This window comes from Lolium rigidum, chromosome 4, assembly GCF_022539505.1.
Source record: "Lolium rigidum isolate FL_2022 chromosome 4, APGP_CSIRO_Lrig_0.1, whole genome shotgun sequence".
Lineage (NCBI taxonomy): Eukaryota > Viridiplantae > Streptophyta > Magnoliopsida > Poales > Poaceae > Lolium > Lolium rigidum.
In genome coordinates this window covers 224,559,466-224,569,384 of record NC_061511.1, presented here as the reverse complement: position 1 = coordinate 224,569,384, position 9,919 = coordinate 224,559,466, and positions in this window count along the sequence as shown.

Sequence of the window (9,919 nt, the reverse complement as noted above, 5' to 3'; positions counted from 1 at the left end):
CGTTGTCAAGGAAGATGCCGCAGCTCACCGGAGATCGCGCGCCCAAAATCTTCCAGCATGCCGCTCGCGTCGCAGCGCACGCCACGGACAACCTTTGGCCACGCGCCGTCTCGCCCGCCTATGCATGCCCTGGACCCCCTGCGAGCGAGTTGAGCACCGCCTGGCGACCACGATCCCGCCAGACACGCGCAGGACAGCAACCCTGGCCCGCCGCCGCCGGAGACGACGAGCGGATCCCGCCGCAGCCACGGGCATGCATGGAAGCAATGCGACCGAACCAGACGCCGCCCGACCGCGCTGTCGCCGCCAAACGCCTCGCCAGGAACCGCAGAACAGTCCTGCGCCATCGCCTAGCTCCCTAGCTCGCCGGAACCGCCGCGCCCATGTCGACATTGTCGCCGCGCCTCAGCACCCTCCTTCGCCTATAAAAGGAGGCCTCCTCCCACCGATTTCTTCACACCATCTTCGTCGCCTCACTTCCCTCGATCTCCTCGACCACCTCCTCGCCTTGATTAGCCACCGGAGCCTCCCAATTTCATCATCACTGCCGAGCGCCGCCACGGAAGCTCGCCGTCGATTGGAGCCCTCCCCGGAGACGCCGCCAGTACCTGGAGAACCGCCGTTGTCGACATCTTCCTCGAGCCTATTGCCAACCCTAGCTGGAGCAACGGTGAGCTCGCCGGACCCCTACACCCACCATGTATGTGGCACGATCTCGCCGGAGATGACGACGGCCCTGCGCCGTCTGATCCATGTCTAATCCAACGCCTCTCAATCCCCCGTACCCCTTCGCTGTTTAAGACAGGCTGACGGGTGGCCCCTCACCTGTCAGTCGACCTGCTCGCGCTGGACGCGCAGTTGGGCCAGCCCAACCTCCTTTTCCCCATTTCGCCCAACTCAGTTTCCCGCCGGCCCTTTAATTCAAATCTGAATTTTTCAAATCCAATCAAATTCAATACTGGCCCTGAATTTGAAATTCAATAGAATCTGTTTGGCTTGGCCAAATTTAGCAAATTTGATGTTGTTAGAAAGCCACTGAAAAGATATACAACTTGCCACTGGTCTCACTATGAGATCTGTTGTAGAAATAAAGTGACAAAAAGATTAATTCAGGGACTTTTGCACATTCAAATAAATCTTAAAAATCAACCAAAAGTGATATTTAGTTAATTCCAACTCCAATAGCTCACATTTAACTTACACTAATTGTTTCTGTAAAAATATGGTGTGGTCACTTTGTATGATCATGCCCTAGTTTGAATAAAGGACTATATGGCTAGTTTAGTTAAGTGATATTGTCCAAAACTATTATGCAAATCATATGAAGTGTGTCACTTCATTTAAATCTTGTCCCAAGTACTTTCATATGAAGTTTGGACCCCTGGTCAAATACTCTCACATGAAATACTTGGAGATTTTAAATCATAATAGGCATTGTTACATAGTATGAGGTATCCTACCTCATTTAAATCATTTTCTCAAATGATGATGATGAATGGTTGACTTAGGTCAACATGACTTCATGTATGATTGTTTGAGAAATTAAATCTTAAAGAAGATTCAATGAGAGGAAATTATTCCTCAAGAACTATATGGAAACTATCATTTACATATATAATGAGAGGAAATTATTTTTCCCAAGAAGAAGAAACCAATGCACCAAAATTGTATTAGTTGTGTGACTAGAATAGTTTGTGTGAATGCATGAGGTGCTTAGTATAGCTCTTGAACTTGTTGAGTGATTATACCTCGTATTCGAATTTAGACGCTAGCACCGGAGAATACCAGGAGGAGGAGGGATTCTACCAAGAGGACGAAGAGGAGCACCTTGAGAACTACCAAGGCAAGCTAATATTCTTGCAAAGTGCAAAGCCCCTTTGGGGAAAGGCACCATGATTCTTACCTTTTTTACCACAAGCCTATCCCAAGTTTTTACCTTACAAGTTTTTACTTGTTTATTTAAAGAGTTACTTTTATAGTTAACTTTGGTCTAAGTTAAGAAGATTACTAGAGTAGCAAAGTTAGTCTCAAGCTAGCCAAGCAAGATAGCACCCCTCATGATTAGTGATAGTGCTAAATATTAAAACTTGACTACTCTAGATGGGAACATGTGATTTGAATTGAATTTGAAACCTTGGAATGATGAGTCATTCCATTGAATGATTTTTGAAGGTGAATACGACCAAGAGAAGATGGTGATTTTTGATTAAAACTGATATTGGTTTGGATGCGATACCTTTCCAATTTTTGAGTACCCCCACAATACCTGATTATGGGTAGGGCTTAACTGGAAATTTATGCATCTTAGTATGGGTTCCCTCTGAACACACATCATAGGGGTTATGATTGAGGCTGCCTCCGTTGTTGAGAAATGATGTGAATTGAGGTGAATTGTATGGCCAAGCCCTGTGCAGTTCCCAGGTTGAAAGTTGGTCTTCACTGGGAGGCCAAGCTCATGGGGAGAGGTGCTCATACTAGGGTTTATAAGTGAAAGGTTATGGTTGATGATCCGCGTACTGTGTTACGATGATTCGGGGTAATCCCGACGGATGAAGTGAAATGTTGTGGCACAAGTGTGCAACCTCTGCAGAGTGTAAAACTATTCGAATAGCCGTGTCCACGGTTACAGACGGTTGGAAAGGCCATACAGTTTCCGGTGTTAGATTCTTGAAAATGTTGGTGAAATGAATGGTGAATTGGTGACTTATTTTGGAATCACAACAAATGTTGTGGGAATGACACTAATGTTCCCACTTGAGTTAGTTAGCACTTGAATAAGTCTTTATCAAATACTTGTGAACTAAATTGGCTTTATGCAAATTAAACTAGAGATTAGCACCCCCTTACTAGAATTGTTAGCACCTACATTAATATTAGTTTGTGAGTACTTAAAGTACTCACGGCTTTGTCCCTGGCTATTCAAATGGCCAGAGTATGAAGATGAACAGAACTACCAAGGAGATGACCAGCAGGACGCCTACGACAACTAGGAGTCTTCCGACGTCAAGCGTTGGCCTGTGGACTAGAGAGTCCATTTATCTTTACGCTTCCGCTATGAACTTATGTTTGTTCGTTGATCATTAGATCAACTATTTGTGTAATATGGATCATGTGATTCAAGTTGTAAGACAATATGGTTTGTAATGAATGATGACTATGATATTCGACTATTATGCCTCGCGACAACAATATTCCTGGGATTGCGATGAATGACATAATAGGCATCTGGACTTAAAAATCCGGGTGTTGACAGCAGGCCAATCATTGGGGGCAGGGGATTCCATCGCGCCCCGTGCAGGCTGTTACTGTCCGCGGGGATAGGGCACGGGCCGCGGCAGAGCCGACATCATCTCCTTCGTCGCTCGTGCAGGGCTGCCTGCTGGCCAGTGGCCAAGTGGAGGCTGCTGGTGACATAGGCATCCCTAATGGGCCTGCCGAAGATGGTACCCGGGGTTTATTGAAGGACCACGACCCGAAGGATAAGGAGAATTCGGAAGCCCAACTTGCTAGTTAAGGAAAGCTAGAGTTGTATTAGGAGAGAACACTTGTAATATTACGGGAGGAGTTAGAAACCTTCCCGGACTCTGTAACTTGTACATCGCGAATCCCTCGGCTCCACCTCCTATATAAGGGGGAGTCGAGGGACAAAGAAAGCATCGAATCATTGTCTCACAAACCCTAGTTTTTACATTGCCGAGTACTTTTCGGCTGAAACCTTCAAGATCTACTTGCCCTCTACATCCAACGAAACCCTAGTCTACAACTTGTAGGCATTGACAGGTTAATACCTTGTCAATTGGCGCCGTCTGTGGGATTTAGAGGCGACAAGGAGTTGATCTCGATGGCACGTTCAAGATCGTCGACTTTGTCGGTAGCAAGCAACATCATGAACAGAGGTAAACAGATCGAAACTGGTCTCGTTGATTTTGTTCCTCACCCGCCCTCCCGTTCGGATGCATATGCGTATCTGGAGGATCCCATGGATATGGCGTTCGGAAAGTTTCACTTTCGCGTCGAGAAAGAAGGAGCGTATCGTCTCGAAGTTCCGATCTCGTCGGGATTATCGGCGGTTGATCCTGATTTTTCAAGCTCAGCATCATCCATCGAATTAGGCGACGAGGAGATTTCGTCGCCACGCTCATCAGCACCAAGGCAAACGAAAAACTCGCCAAGATCTTCAGCGACATGTCCTTCGAGTCATCCGCGGACTCCTATATAAGCGATGACTCGAGTGACACCGATAGCTTCAACTTCATCGACAAATCCATCACTATTGGAAAGGTCTTCACCAATCTCTATGATGGTGTCACCAAACCCAGCAAGGTTCAGAAACCAAAATATCATCAGATTTACGCCATTGGAGAAGCAAGTCGCGATCAGGAGGAGACATCAGAGGCTTTCGACGAATTGGGAAATTCATATGTCGATCCCTCTGACTTAAGGCGAGGTTTGGGCAATAAATATGTCGGGCCTACACCACGTATTAGGGTTCAACTCCCACAAGCAGCATGGGATAGAGCCGCAAGAGCTATGGATGGTTCAGAACCAATGGCGACAATTGCTACGACTGAAGAATTGCAGGCCTACCAATATAGGCTTGCTCGAGCTGGAAGAAAATTGGAAAAACAGACAGCTGCTCTGAATAGAAGAAAGGAGGCAGCTTCCGCATCAAGCAGGCGAAGAGCGGAGTTAAGTCGACAATCAGGAACTTCGGGAGATAGCCACAGAGAAGCTCGAAGGAGAGCAAGATCTCGGCTGCAAAATATACCTGAGGCTGAAAGAGAGACTTTAATTCAAAACCTCGATATGTCTTTTATGTCAATCGACACGAGGGGAAATATCATCCCGAAAACACCAGAAGCAGGATACATGGCAACGCAAGCTTTCATCCTAGCGTCCAGGCCACCTCCCGGGGATCCAAGAGAAGCGTTGTACAACATGGCCATGGCAGGATGTAGAGCCATGGGAGCAGCGTTCGCAGCCACACCCCCCGAAGGAACTGCAAGACAAAATAGCCCGAGACCTACTGCAGCAGTGCAAGATCCACCAACAGCAAGTGGAGTCAGAGATACGGCGACTCAGGCCAGGGTAGATAGAGCGCGACAAGATAGAAGAGAACATCGGCATTCACCAGAACTTGCTGAAGAGGATATTTGTGGACTCCCGTGTTTCACGTGATGGGTCCGAAAAACTCGAGTCCCATCAGGATTCAAGCTACCCGATAGTTTCAAGAAATTTGATGGTCTGCAAGATCCCGAGGATTGGCTAGTCGACTACCTCGAGACGGTAAAATTGATAGGGGGAACCAGAGCAACAGCCATGCAGAGCATTCAAATACATCTGAGTGGAGCCGCAAGATCGTGGATAAAGAAACTTCCCCCAGGCTCCATCGACAGCTGGGACAGTTTTGAGGACGTGTTTGTCAAGAACTTCCGATCAACCTGCAAAAAACCTGCAACACTAGAGGAGTTGAGGTCATGTAGACAAAATCATGATGAATCAATGAAGAAGTACATTCAGAGGTGGAACATCATCAAAAACTCGACAGAAAATATATCTGACGAGAGAGCGATAGATGCGTTTGTAGCAGGAGTTCGACGAGGAGATTTTGTGGAGGACTTGGGAAGAACAAACCCAGGGACAATATCAACATTAATGGAAATAGCTAACATATGGGCAGATGGCGAAGATGCAGTACATAATAAAGTACACAGGTCACCAGAGGAGGACCGCAGTCGAAATTTTCAAAATAGACGCCGATTTCCTCGACAATTTTCGAGTTATGATGCCCCTGGCCAAATATCGGCTGGGTTTCGGGGAAACAATGCAGGAAACAATAGAGATGATTATCAGAGGAGTAATGCACATCAAGGCGACAATAGAGATGACTCTCGGAATAACAGGCAAAATAGAGGGTCACAGTTTCAAAGACCTTTTGTAACTCCCGAAGATATGATGAACGGGCCATGCCAGATGCATTTTTATCTCGATAGCAATGGGAAAAGGCAGTCAGGACATCTGCAGAAAGATTGCCGCAATTTTCAAGCAATGCTGCGGGTTGCAGGGATAGCCAATGCTCAAGTGACAAATAGAAACCCCAGGGGCCCAGGAGTGAGATCCACTTGCCACCTCCTCCCGCGATCACGGACGAAAATCGACATCAGCTCAGAATAGCGGCAGCACCACAGCCACCTCCATATGTTGATCCTAACTCCAATGGTGTGGTCTCGATGATTCAGAAAGCTAGGCCATCTAATAGGGCTCAGAAGGTAATCTCGCGGCAAGTGTTCATGGCAGAGAAGATGCCTCCACCAACGGTTGAGTATTTAAATTGGTCAGGGCAAGACATTTGCTTCACAATAGCGGATCACCCGCAGCAAGTTCCTCGACCAGGGCAATCAGCACTTATCTTACCAAGCAGTAATTGCAGGATTCGATGTATCCCGAGTGTTTATAGATGGCGGCAGCAGTTTAAACCTTATGTATGCAGATACGTTAAGGAAGATGAACATCTCCCTAGCAAATTTGAAACCAACCGACACACGTTTCCATGGCATCACACCAGAGAAGCCAAGTTACCCACTGGGGAGGATCAATCTCGACGTTCAGTTTGGGACCTGAGAAAACTACAGGATAGAAAGGTTGGAATTCGAAGTTGTGGATTTCCCGTCGCAGTATCACGCTTTGTTGGGACGACCAGCATATGCCAGGTTTATGGCGGTACCACATTACACGTATGTGCTTTGGAGGTTACCTGGACCTAAGGGACCAATCACAGTCAAAGGCAGTTTCGCGCTAGCCGATAAATGCGACAAGGATTTCCATCGACTATAAGAAACTTTCGGTATGCAAGCGGAATACATGGCGTCAAGGCTTACAACTGATTATGACGTGCTGCCAGATGTAGGGAGGCCTAACAAGTAATCAACTTTCAACACCGCAAAAGATTCCAAGGAGGTGCAGATTCACCCGACAGATCCTAAGAAAATGACGTCCATCGTGACAAACATGGACCTCGCATAGGAAAGCACGCTCATCGAGTTCCTCCGTGAGCACTGGAAAATCTTCGCATGGTGTCCAGCTGACATGCCAGGAGTACCCAGGGAACTTGCCGAGCACCACCTAAACTTGGATCCAATAGTGAGACCAATTAAGCAACCTCTGAGGCGTTTTTCGGAGCCAAACCGTAAAGCTATGCTGTCAGAAATTGATCGACTAAGAGAAGCTGGTTTCATTAAGGAGCTACATACAGAGGCCACATGGGTAGCAAACCCAGTGCTGTTCCCGAAGAAAAACATTAAAGTCTCAACAAACACTGTCCAAAGGATCACTTTTCCCTCCCAAGGATCGATCAAATTATCAACTCCACGGCAGGATGTGAACGTCTTTCCTTCTTGGATGCATACTCTGGTTATAACCAGATCAGATTGAAAGAAGAAGATGAGGTCAAACAGCGTTCATTACACCTTATGGCGTGTTTTGTTATAGAACAATGCCTTTTGGTCTGAAAAACGCGGGAGCAACATATCAGCGGATGATGCAGAAGTGCTTAGCAACACAGATTGGGAAAAATGTACAAGTATACATCGACGACGTCGTCATAACATCAAAAAGGGGGACACGCTAATCGAGGACTTGAAGGAAACTTTCGACAATCTCGACAAGTTCTGTCTCAAGTTGAATCCGACGAAATGTTCTTTCGGCGTCCCTGCAGGAGAACTTCTCGGGTTCTTAGTTTCAGCAAGAGGGATTGAAGCAAATCCCGAAAAAATCCAAGCTATCGTAACGATGAGGAAGCCAACAAAGTTGAAAGAAATACAGCAGCTAACTGGGCGAGTCGCAGCTTTAAGCAGATTCGTCGCCAGGTTGGGAGAAAAGGCGTTACCGTTTTACGCCTTAATCAAACAAGGAGAGAAGTTCCAGTGGAACGAAGAGGTAGATAGAGCTTTCGAGGATCTTAAACGCGTTTCGACACCACCAATCTTGGTGGCGCCAAAAGAAAAGGAACCCCTCCTGCTATACATTGCGGCTACACCCCAGGTGGTCAGCACGGCGCTAGTTGTCGAAAGAGAAGAAGAAGGAAAACTCCATGGAGTGCAGAGGCCAGTATATTTCATTAGTGAAGTATTATCGCCTTCAAAACAAAGATACCCACAGTACCAGAAGCTAGCATACGGAGTGTTCACAACCGCAAGAAAATTGCGGCACTATTTTTCGGCACATCCAATAATAGTGGTCAATGAGGCGCCTTTATCCAATATACTAAACAATCCAGAATCTACAGGTCGTGTCTCCCTTTGGGGAATAGAACTTTCTCCTCGGGACATCACGTATGAAAAAAGAAAAGCAATAAAGTCGCAAATTCTGCCAGATTTCATCGCAGAGTGGATGGAGCTGCAAAATACAGGACCCCCGGATCTATCGAGAACCTGGACTATGAACTTTGACGGGTCCAAAAGGTTAGAGGGAGCTGGAGCAGGTGTGATACTCATATCACCTGAGGGCGACAAATTAAAATACGTCTTACAGATGACGTTCCCAAATGCGTCTAACAATGAGGCAGAATACGAAGCTCTTATACACGGAATGAAGATGGCGAAAGCCTGCGGCGCAACTCGACTAAAAATCTTTGGCGACTCACAATTGGTGGCTCAGCAAGTCATGAACCAATGTGATGCAGTCAATGATAGCATGGTGGCATACAAAGAAGTGTACAACGAGCTCGAGAAACTATTTGATGGATGCGAGGTAAATCACATCAGCAGGCTAAGAAATGATGAAGCCGATGTTCTTGCAAACATCGGGTCGCAGTGTCTCGCGATTCCTCCGGGCGTGTTCTGGGAGGAGATAACAGAGAGATCCACAAAGCCGAAGAAATCAACAAAGAAGGAGAAGGATGAGAAACCCTCGGGGGCTGCGAAAGAAACATTGGAAGAAGAAGAGGAACATGATCTAGTATTGATGGTGCAAATTCCATGGATGCAGGCGTACATATCATACATCCTAAGGAAAACAATACCCGACGATCCAGTTGAAGCAAGGAGAGTTATTAGACGGTCCAAGGCCTTTACAGTGGTCAAAGGGGAGCTGTACAAACGCAATATTTCGGGTGTGTTATAGCGGTGCGTCACACCCGAAGAAGGAAGGACAATCTTGAAGGATGTACACAAGGGAATATGTGGTCATCACGCGAGTAGTCGAGCTATTGCCGCCAAGGTTTTTCGAGCTGGATTCTACTGGTTGACAGCAATCGAGGATGCAAAGGAGATAGTACGAACTTGTGACGCGTGCCAGAGATTTACCGCGAAACCTCATTCTCCGGAAGCAGAGCTGATGCCAATACCATTGTCCTGGCCCTTTGCTCAATGGGGCCTCGATATGGTGGGGAAGTTATATAAAGCCTCGCCAGGAGGATACGAGTATATGCTCGTCGCTATCGAAAAATTTACCAAGTGGATAGAAGCCAAGCCGATAAATTCACCAGACGCAACATCTGCAATAAAAGGTTCGTGAAAAGCATTGTCTTTCGATTCGGAGTACCTCACAGCATTGTCACGGACAATGGCAGTAACTTCACATCCAAGGAATTCAAGGCGTACTGTGCAGAGGTAGGCATCAAATTGCACTTCGCGTCAGTTGAGCATCCACAAACCAACTGCCAAGTCGAGAAAGCCAACGGTATCATCTGCAATGGTATCAAGAAGCGCTTGTTAGGACCATTGGAAAAAGCTCGACACACCTGGCCAGAGGAGCTGCCAAGTGTGTTGTGGAGTATTCGAACAACGCCAAATACAGCGACGCAGGAGACTCCGTTCTTTCTGGTCCATGGAGCAGAGGCAGTACTGCCGATAGAAATAGAGCATGATTCTCCAAGAGTCACGGAGTATGATGAGGAAACTTCCAGAAAAGCATTAGAGGA